The sequence below is a fragment of the Macaca thibetana genome, chromosome 1 (assembly GCF_024542745.1).
Source record: "Macaca thibetana thibetana isolate TM-01 chromosome 1, ASM2454274v1, whole genome shotgun sequence".
In the NCBI taxonomy this organism is placed as follows: Eukaryota; Metazoa; Chordata; class Mammalia; order Primates; family Cercopithecidae; genus Macaca; species Macaca thibetana.
In genome coordinates, this window is record NC_065578.1 from 210,284,805 (window position 1) to 210,296,337 (window position 11,533).

General features: G+C 36.3%; 1 long non-coding RNA gene across 1 annotated transcript; it reads left to right on the top strand.

Moving 5' to 3' along the window:
• Positions 1-1,980: 1,980 nt before the first annotated feature.
• Positions 1,981-7,965, top strand: LOC126942930 (uncharacterized). Its single transcript, XR_007721658.1, has 3 exons — positions 1,981-2,018; positions 3,768-3,820; positions 7,914-7,965. It is a non-coding gene; the product is annotated as an uncharacterized LOC126942930 (long non-coding RNA).
• The last annotated feature ends 3,568 nt before the right edge of the window (positions 7,966-11,533 follow it).

The window sequence follows — 11,533 nt, forward strand, 5'->3', positions numbered from 1 at the left end:
AATAGACATAAATATCTTTATTGAATACTTATCTTCATGCTAATGTATTACTTTAGGTTTGAATGAATCAAGAGAATGATACGATATTTTAGTAGATTTGTAAGAACTTTCACTAAGGTGGTCTGCTATAAAAAAATATGAAATCAATTGCTTCAGATGACTTTACAAAGCAAGTCAATTAAAATAAAGCTCACAATAGCAATTAAACATCAGTAATACAAATAAGAAATTTTCTGTTTCCTTTTTATTTCTCCCTTCACTCTCATTTCTTAGAAACTGTAGTTAAGCAACTATAGAGAAAAAAAAAAGTAATGAAAGAAGATGCTGGAAGCGGAAGGGAAGGCCTTCTAAAATCAAATAATGCCTTTCTGCAGTAGTGTGAGCAGAGGACAGTAGATATATTTAAAATCACTTTCAAAGTTTTCATTATTATAATGAGGCCAAACTCAACTTTTGAATTGAGATGAAGTTTTAATATATAATGTGAGAACATGACATGGGATTGGAAAAATCCTGAAGCCACCCAAGTTTTCATTCAGGGCAGTGAAGAAAATTTCTACTGAGTATATTTTAAAGCAATATGGAGAAAACAAAGTTGTTTTGTGATCTAATCTATAGGTAATGCTAGTATCACCTAATGGTTGTATTAATTTATGAAATTAGAACTCTCTCAATGTCTGACTTTATAAAGTCATAAAATAATTTATACAGTACATATTGTATATAAGTAGGAGTCACCAAATTATGGATATTTACTCTGTTGCATGTTAGAAACATTTATAAGTGATTTTTATATAGTGTAAAACTCATATCAAAATATACATATGCATAGTGTATTAACTAGACAGAGTTCTAAACACTTTTAGAACATACTACAGGTTATTTCAAAACATGAACAGTTAGTTGTAAACAGCCATAAATTTTCATATATTTAAATACTTTACATTATTCTTTATACTCCCTGGAAAATCTTGTCTCCTAATACTGAGCCAAGTTACCACAGACCCTGTCAAGGTCTCTTCCCAATCCACGTAATATAATTAGTTGCTCCTTCTTTTTGAGCTCTTCTTGCTTCTTTTAAATAATGTCTGCACTTTGGAATAGCATAGTGATTTCAGTTGTTTCTCTTGTTAGATTAAGCTCCTTGAGAACAGGACTAATTTTCTCTTTATTTTTATATTCTCAGTTCTTCATTTATGCTCGATAGCAGAATGATGTATAATAATTTGATTGGAAAAAATAATATACGAATCAGAGTTCTTACAGTCATGAAAATATTTTGTTACTATTGTGCATATTAAGTTAGTTTAAATTTACTGAATTGCTTCTTTTATTACATGAACATTGTATTCATGGCCTTTGTTTAAAAATCATCAATGATTCCTTTGGTTTCTACCTTCAAAGAGTTAAATTTGTATAAACTAGTGAAACCATTATAAAATGAATGTTAAAATTATGAACCATTTGAGTGACTTATTGTTATTACATATATTAAAATATAAATATAATGTAACTATAGTTTCTGAGACTGAATAGTAAAAAATTTAAAATGATTGCTGATCATGGTATGAAAAATAAGAAGAGACTTACTTTGAAAAAGTAAAACAGACATAAATCCGTTTAGTGGTTGATAATATAGCCAATATTTTAAATGATAGTGGTTTAATATACACAAACTGAATTTGATTTTATAAATAAAATATAAATTACTAGAAAAGAAATTCATATTTCAAAGGGAGAGTAAAGCACATTCCAGTCATGCACAGATAATGATGCTTCAGCCAACAGTGGACTCTGCCTGTATAACAGTGGGCCAATAAGATTACAATGCAGCTACAGAATTCCCATCACCTGATGCCATCACAGCCATCCTACTGTCATAGCACAATGCATTACTCACATGTTTATGGTGGTGCTGGTGTAAACAAAGCTACTGTGCTCCCAGGCCTTCTCATTTACTCACCACTCACCCACCAACTCACACAGAGCAACTTTCAGTCCTGGAAACTCTATTCATGGTAAGTGCCCTTACAGATGCACCATTTTTTAATCTCTACCATATTTTTACTCTACTTTTTATATGTTTAGATACGCAGATACTTAACTTTGTGTTATAATTGCCTTCAGTATCGAGTACATTAACATGCTGTACAGCTTTATAGCCTAGGAACAACAGGCTGTGGACCATATAGCCTGAGTGGGCTATAACATCTAGGTTTGCGTAAGTACACTCTGATGTTCACACAAAGATGTAATTGCCTATGGATATATTTGTCAGAACGTAAGTATCTCGATTGTTAATTGATGCATGATCATGATCATGATATAGCCACCTAGGCTATATGGTACACAGCCTATTTCTCCTAGGCTATAAACCTGTACAGAGTGTTACAAGGCAGAAGAAAACTAAAATATATATATACAACATATGTATATACACACACACACAATATATGTATATATGTACAATTATATATACACACAATATGTATATATACACACAATATGCATATATGCACACAATATGTGTATATCTATATACACAATATGTATATATCTATATACACACAATATGTATATATGTACATACACAATAAAATATACAAGGCAGTAGAAAACTAAGCAACATGATCTGAAGGACACTGTAAGAGTCCTTTAACTTCATAGTACATCATGTAATGATCTATATAGTGTCTGTATGGTAATCACCTATATTGCCACCTCTTAGCTTTATGTAAGAATGATCAATGATGTATTTACTCTATTTTTGCCTTTGTAAAGATATACAGCTCCTCTTCTTGGAAAATGAGATTGGCAAGGCATATATGCTGCATTATCGCTACAATCTTACTTCTTATTTCCTTCCTTTCATCCTTCTGTCTTCCTGTTACGAAGTGAATTGTGTCCCCCCAAATTCCTACATTGAAGCCGTAACTTCCAAAGTGACTATATTTGTAGGTAGGGTCTTTAGGAAGGCAGTTAATGATAAATGAGGTCATAAGTGTGAGCCCCTAATCTGATAGGATTGGTGTTTTTATAAGAAAAGGAAGAGATACCAGAGAAAAAAGAAACCTCACCAGAAACCAACCCCAAGGGCACTGTAATCTGGGATTTCTGGCCTCCAACACTGTGAGAAAATAAATTTCTGCCGTTTAAACCACCCAGTATGGTATCTTCTTATGACAAACTAATTATCTTCCCTCCCTTCCTTCCTTCCTTCCCTCCTTTCTTCTTTCCTTCTTTCCTTCCTTCCTTCTTTCTTTCCTCCCTTCTTTGTATCCACCCAATTGTTTCTCTTTTTTTTTAACCTCTCTCTGTTTTTAAATGGAACCTTTTCTCTCCTCTGTGGTTAATAATTCACAATAGCAATGCACATCTCAAGCTCAGAGTTGGGTCTTGATTGATCTAAGTCAATCATGATGTTTCTATTCCCCTTACCAATTGTTGGTTTAACCTATATCATGTGATACAATTTTGCCAAATGAGACAAAGGGAAACTTATGAGGGGCTTCTGGCAAATTGCCCTTACTCTTATTGATTAAGAGTGAAGGAGCTCCTTTTAAAACTCGGAATATTGTATGGTTTAGATATTATTATATTTGACACAGATGGACCAGTCTCAGGCAATCCTATACAAGATAGAAAAACAGAAGGATTTTGCAATCTGGGTCCCTGAAGCCTTTACTGAATCATAGTATCTTATTTCCAGCTGTAATACTAAATTACCATAGACTATGTAGTTTCATCAGAAATCATTTATTTCTCAGGATTATGGAGGATGGGAAGTCCAAGACTGAGGCATCAGCAGATCAAGCCTCAGGTGAGAGTACTCCTGGTTTTCAGGCAACTTTCTTCTCCTTATATCCTCACATAGCAGAGCGAAAGAGAGAGAGAGAGAGAGAGAAAGAGAGAGAGAGAGAGAGCTCCTGTCTTTTCGAGAGAGAGAGAGAGAGAGAGAGAGCGAGCATGCTCCTGTCTTTTCTAACAATACCAGCAATCCTATCATGAGGGATTCACTCCCAGGACCTAATTACCCCTCAAAGGCTTCATCGCCCACTGGGGATTACGGTTTCAACTTATTAATCTGGTGAGAGAAGGGCATAAATATTCAGTCTATAGCAATGGATTCAACATGCTCTGGAAGTTCTCTAGACCTGAACTTCTTACCAAGACATTAATTTTCCTTATTCAGACAAATTCGAGTTTGACTTTTTAGCATAGAACTGAAAGCATCCTACTGGGTACAAAACAATTCTGTGGTAACATCATAGATGATAACACTATGTAAGTTGATGGCAATAATTCTCTGAGTTTATTGTGTTTTGTTTTATTCATTTTCATTAAGACTGCCTTGAAATACACAGTGCATTAAGAATGCTTTTTCTTTTCTCAGTATTTTTTGCATTTTCTTGGTAAAATTAACAATTTACATTTTTAATATTTTCTTAAAGGTGAGATATAATATACATTTCATGCCTAAAAGGCACACAGAACAGAACTTGTACAACTCAGTTATTGAAAAAGCAGACAATTATGTCAATACAACTTGAATCAAATAAAACAAAATTGCCAGAACCCCAGAAGCCTCTTCCATAGCCCAATCACAATCCTGACTTCTAAAAGCATAGGTTATCTTTGCCTGTTTTGTAACATGTAAGAAAGAGGATCATAAAGGATGTTTTATTTTTGTTAGATTATTTTCTTTATAAATAATATGTTTTTGAGATCCATGCATGTTTTGCAATTAGCTGCAGATTTTTCATTTTTATTACTATATAGAATTCTAATATGAATATATCTATATCTATATATATATCAGTTTCAACACTGATAGAAATTTGTCAAAAGATATTTAAGATGTGAAAATGCAAGCCACAGGTCAGTAGGAGGTATTTACAATATGGCTATTCCTTGGTTTCTAAGTAAGATTGATTCCAGGACCCCATATAGATGCCAAAATCCACAGATGCTCGAGTCCCTTAAATAAAGTGGTGTAGTATTTGCAAATAACCTATGAACATGCTCCCATATACTTTATATCACCCTTGGGTTACTTATAATACTTATTGCGATGTAAAGGCTATGTAAATAGTTGTTACAGTACATTGTTTTTTGTTTGTAACAAAGGATATCCAAATCTCCAATGAAAACAAGATTATTTTTCTTTTTAGTAATCATAAAAATGCACATTAAAGCATAATTAAATTATACTGTATATCCCACAGAATAGAGAAAAATAACAAAAAATACACAAATGAATGAAACCGACAAACAACAAGCAAATGACAATATCAAACATTAGCAAAAAAGTAGAGCAATAGGAGCTCTTAGTTTCTGCAGAGGGGATTGGGAATTACTAAAATATTTTGGAAAACGTTTTCCTTAATACTCTAAACTTAAGCATATGCATTCCGTATGACCTGAAAATTTTACTCACAAATGTATTCCCACTTGGAAGAGTTGACCATTTGTTCCAAGGGACATGTGCATAAATGTTTCCAGTAGATAATCCTATTAGTCAAAAAAAAGGGGGAAGTATTTTTTAAATCATCTGAATATATGCTTTAAATTATTGTAATCTTTCTTCCTTATTAATTCAATTGAATCAATTGCATAATAATTTATAAAAGACGAAGAGCACTAAAGGATGGAGGAAGAAAGGAAATAAGAGTTAAATGTCCAACCTCGTCAGCTGAGCCAGAAATACTCATAGGGCATCTATACACTCAAAATTTATGGACACTAAGCTCAGGTGTATCAATTATGGTATATAATACCATTACTATGCCTCTTGAGTCAACTCTCTCATTCTCCACGACCATTTTTTATACCTAATACTCTCAAGTCTAATGTGCAGACATGGAAGTGTACTGCTCGCATCTTCCTTCAGGAGAGACCCACTGTAAGGAATGCAGTTGGATTAGTGACTCCAGCTGTTACAACTTTGAATTCCTCATAGCATTCACAAACAGGCTATACTCTTCTTCCTGAGTTATTCCCACGTGTTGACTGAACATGGTGGAGGAAATGGAACTCATTTCTGAAGGACTCCTCAAATGCACACTATGCCCTGGGACTCCCCTTCATCCTGATTGAGATTTTCTCAGAGCTGCACTTCAGTATAAGTCTGATGTGCAGACTTATATATTCTATCTACTCAGTCTTCTTTCCTTTTTAAAAAAAATCTTCTTTACTGATTGGCAGACCTGCATTTGTTCTAAAGCTCTCCCTGCTAACTCCTGATCTTTCTGCCCTTTGTCCTTCATAGAATCTTCCCTAAATAAATCGTTCACACATCCAATTCTATCTTGGTGCCTGCTTCCGAGAGAACTGGAACCCACATGCCTAGTAACCTATACCCTCTTCAAAAGCCCCCAGGAATGCTTTCTCACAGTCCTATGTTATAGAGTCAATAATCCATAGAAATTCCTCAACTTTTCCCCAAGAGATTCTAAAAGCAAACCTACACTGTATCCGTTAATATTTTTCCAGATTGTCAAAAAGAGTTGTTCAGCTTTAGATTAAAGGTGACTGCAAATTATTTGCCACATTTTCCAATGAAAGGTGGGATCTAATTTTCCTGACTTTGACATTGAGCTGGAACCTCTGAGGCCAGATCACATAAAACATTGCAGATTCCAAGCACATCTATTAAAACACTCTGTGGGAGGCCCAAGCCACAGTTTAAGAAGTTAGAGTACGCCAAGATCTTGTCCTCCCAGTCCATAGTCTCAACAGAGCCCAGTCTTAGAGCCATTTTTCACTAAGGCACAAGACATATAAATGAAGTAATCCTCCACATACCATTACAATCTCAGTCAATGACACATGGAGCAGAGGACTCACTCAGCTCACTCAGCTGGTTTCCACCTCAATTCGTGACCCTCCAAATGTTAAGCAGTAGTAAAGGTAGAACTAAAGGTTATTGTTGTTAAGTTGCTAAGTTTCACAATAATTTATTATACAGCAACAGAAAACCTGAACACCCTGCTCCTGTCTCTGGGTCATACATTAACCCATGGGCTCCGTTAAACTATCCTTATTGTTTCAGGAGGATACAGTGTCATTGTTTCCTTTTCCTCTATTTATCCAATGTTGCACTGTTTGGCACCATTTGAACATGCTTAATTCTTAAAAGCACAGACCCTGTGGACCAGGCTTGTTGGACTAACAAATAGACACCACAATTTCAGTGGTTTCATCACATAGAAGTTAATATTTTGCTGCTGTGAGATCCCCGGGAGGGCGTTGAGATTGTCAGGGGCTCTTCACTACATGAGCATTCAGAGACTCATGCTGCTTTCATCTGTGTCTTTTCCATCCTCTAGGACCTCATTATAGTCTGTATCTATCAGACAGAAAAGGAAAGAGTGCAGAAAAGGGGCATAAGAAATTTTACATACTGGGCACAAAACTGGAACATCTCAAATCATCTTATAGTCCGCTGGCTAAAACAGAATCAAATGGTCACTGTAACTGTAAGGGAGCCTCAAGTATAGCTTACCTTCACAGCCAAGAATAGATTGGTTATTCTAGTTAGCAGCACCTGTAACCTTTTATCAAGATCCTTAGTTTCTTTGCATTGGGTTAGAACATGCTCCTTTAGCTCAGCAGAGTTTGTTATTACCAACCTTCTGAAGCCTACTTCTATCAATTCGTCTGTCTCATCCTCTGTCCAGTGCTGCACCCTTGCTGGAGAGGCATTGCAATCATTTGGAGGAGTAGAGGCACTCTGGCCTTCTGGGTTTTCAGCATTTTTTTGTTGTTGTTGATTCTTTCTCATCTTCATGAGTTTCTCTAGCATCAATCTTTGAGAGAGACTGCTGACCCTTGGATGGGTTTTTTTGGGGAACTTTTTGTGTTGCTGCTGTTGTTGTTGCTTTCTGTTTGTTTATTTTTCTTGCAATGTTCAGGACCCTCTTTTGTTGAGCTACTGCGGTTTGCTGGGTGTTCACTTCGGGCCCTGTTCATCTGGGTCACTCCAGCACCTGGAGAGGCCCCTCCAGGAGTCTGGAGAACAGCAAAGATGAGTACTTGCTTCTTCCTCTGGGTTCTCTGACCTCAAGGGGCACCGACCTGATGCCAGTAGAAATGCTCCCTTATAGAGTGTCTGCAAATCCCTGTTGGAGGGTCTCACCCAGTTGGGTGGCACAGGGAGCAGGACCCATCTAATAAAGTACTTTGACTGTCCCTTGGTGGAGGGGTTGTGCTTCACTGGGGGAACCCCCTCGTCTGGGCTGCCTGGATTCCTCAGAACTAGCAGGAGGAAAGACCTAGTCTGCTGGTCTGCTGAGACTGCAACCCGTCTTCCTCCAGGGTCTCAGGCCCAGGGAGATGAGAGTTCTATCTCTAAGCCCCTGGCTGGAGTTGTTGAAGTTCCTTCAGGAAGGCCCCACCCAGTGAGGACAGATGGGTTAAGGTCAGGCCTGAAGAGGCCCCCTGTCCACAGTCTGCCTCAGCTGGTGTGCTGGGCTGTGGGGGATACTTCTTGCCATCAGGCCGTCCAGCTTCCTACTCCAGCAGGGGAGAAGCATGGCCTGGAGCTGTAGAGATGGCTGCTGCCATTCCGCCACGCTGGGAGCTTAGTGTGTTAGGAGGCTGTCAGTCCCAGTGTTGGCTGTGGTCCCTCCCTCAAGGAGATCAAACGGCTTAGACAGCAGGTAGCTGCAGCTGTGGTGCTGGTCGGGGCAGGCTCAAGCAGATTCTAGCTTAGTGGCTGTTGAGAATCTGCATCGCTCTGTGGTTGGGACCCTCGGGACCCCGTGTCGTGGGTTCCTGAGTGGGATCTTTCAATCTGCGGGTTGCACAGTTGTGTGGAAAAAGCACATTATCCCAGGCTGGGTAGCATCCTCACTCACTGCCTCCCTTGGCTGAGGGGTGGAGGCTTCCCTGCCCTCTGTGGCTCTGAGGTGGTCCGCCACACCACGCTGCCCTTCCTTCCAATCCGTGGGTGATGCCAGCTGCCTAGTCAGTTCTGCTGACAGAACCCGGATACCCTGTTTGCCAGTGCAGGATTCGTACACTGTTATGGCTCTTTTCCCCGGAGCCTCTGATCATGCTGCTTCTAGTTGGCCATCTTGGCCCCACCCTCGGTATTCTCATATTAGAAAAGTGCTTAGTATAGTTCATAGTATAAGGAGAAAATTACGTTAATCTTCACAGATGCTACAAAAGCACTTGTTAAAATGTAACAATAATTCTTGAATAAAAATGCCTTCAATAAAATAAGAATAAGATATATTTATATATATATCACAAAACTCGCCTATCTATATCTCAATGTGTATGCATGTGTTTGCCCCAAAACCTGACATCATACTTAGTGGGAAAAAGACTAGAAATAGTCCTTCTAAAGTTCTATTAAACTCAGGAACAAAACTAGTGTGCCCTCTAACGTGTTTTAAAATATACTAGCCAATTATATTACAATGTAATTATACAAGAGAAAGGAATAATCAATATCAAAATATGAATAGTGAAGACAAAAAAATCTTCTATTTATAGATGATAATATTGGATTTTTTTTTGGTTTGTTTTTTAGAGGAGTTCTTGCTATGTTACCATGTGGTCTCAAACTCCTTAGCTCAAATGATCCTCCTGCCTCAGCTTTCCCAGTAGCTGGGTGTACCTACCCTGCCTGGCTCAGAGGATCAACTCAACAACTTCTATAAAACAAGAGGATTCAGTAAGTGCACTGACAGAAAAATCAGTGTGCAGAAAATGCTACCTTTCATATATACAAATAACAATCAGTGAGAAGATGTAATGGGATTTAAAATCACTTAAAATAACACCAACAAGAAATTTGTAGGGATAAATTTAAGGAACTTATATCAAACTGCTACAGAAAAAAATACTGCAGCACCCCTAAAGGACACAGAATAAGACTTAAACAAATGGAAAGCCATCCTTTGTTTTGAACAGGTAGATTCAAAATAATAAAGTTAATTCTTAAATTATAATTTAACGTGGTCTCCATAATACTTTGAGAGATCTTTTATTCTGGAATTACACAAAGTTATTATTCCAAAATACAGAAGAATATCTAGGAAAATGCAATTAATATTAAAGCATATTCTAAAAACCATGTAAATTAAAACAATGATGTACTGGTAAATGAATGCACAACCTTCTAATTTTGCAAAATAGGAAGTTCTTAAATAGATTTACATGTATTTGTGAATTTAGAATGTGAAGACATCATCTTATATTTGCAAGATAAAGATAAGCTTTTTAGTACATGCCACGGTAAAGAAAGAAATATAAATGGCTCATAAATACATATGAACATCAGTCATAATAAGATAAATGCAAATTAATGCTAAATCAAAATATTTTTCACCTTCCAAAATTGATAAAACATTAAAAGTGTGACAACAGCACACTTTGTTGGTGAGACTTTAACAATGATCAAAATTCCAAAGAAAAATAATCTCCCTTTGACCCAATGCTTTTATGTTTCTGAGTGTCTATACCTATATCTATATTGGCACACTTATAAAATGTCCCCACTTATAAAATGTCCACAATTGCTCATTTAACCCTTTTCTTTTGCAGTAACAAAAAAATCGCAAGTAATTCTAGCTTTCCACTATAGGAGACTGATTTAAAAAACTGTGGAATGCCCACAAAATATAATACTGTATAATTACTTAAAATAAATACTTCAGAGGGTCCCTAAGTGCTGGTATGAATCGTTTTAAGTGAAAAGCAAGATGCTGGACTGTGGGATTATCAAAATTCACATCTACATCTGTATCTATTAATATATGTATACAGAAAACCTTTATATGTGAAATGAAAAATAAGACTACAAACTCTTGTATACTTTTATTTCTAGATAATAATAAACAAGAAATTTCTCTAAGAGGAGAGAAAGGAGAGAGATCATGGCAGATGGGACAGAGGTAGGAACAAGATTTTACACTCTATATATTTTGTATAATTTTGATCTATGTACCTATAATCAGCTCATATGGCAACCTACATCTGGCTCTTCTTTTAGGTGGTTGTTTATTATGTCTGTTTGTATGTCTCAGTTTTTCTAGCATACTGGGCAGGGGGCTAGTTTGGTGAATGACAGAATTTCAAATGACTGTTGAGAAAGGGACATTATTGTAGTCTTGCTAAAAAGGTGACTTTGAAGTAATAAAACGTTTCCTCTTTTTTTACCTTTTAAAATCTTTGTTCACCAAACATCTTTAAATCCTATAATGAATTGATTTCATATTCAGAGATTGGGTCATTACAAAACAAAATGTACACCAAAAAAACCCTCACATAATGATAAGAAAAACAAAATTTAATATTATGACTTCTTTGGTGAATTCTCTGTTTAAAGAGTATATTAAATATATCCAGCAGTAAAAAGCATGCAACTTTGTCAAGTATGAAATATTATACATCAGCAATGTTCAATATTTCAACTTCATATGAAATTGAGCATTTTGTATATTTTGTTATCTTGTCTAAATAAAATAATATACAGTAAATATAACCTATTAAGGTGATATTTGTATTTCCTTACCCATAA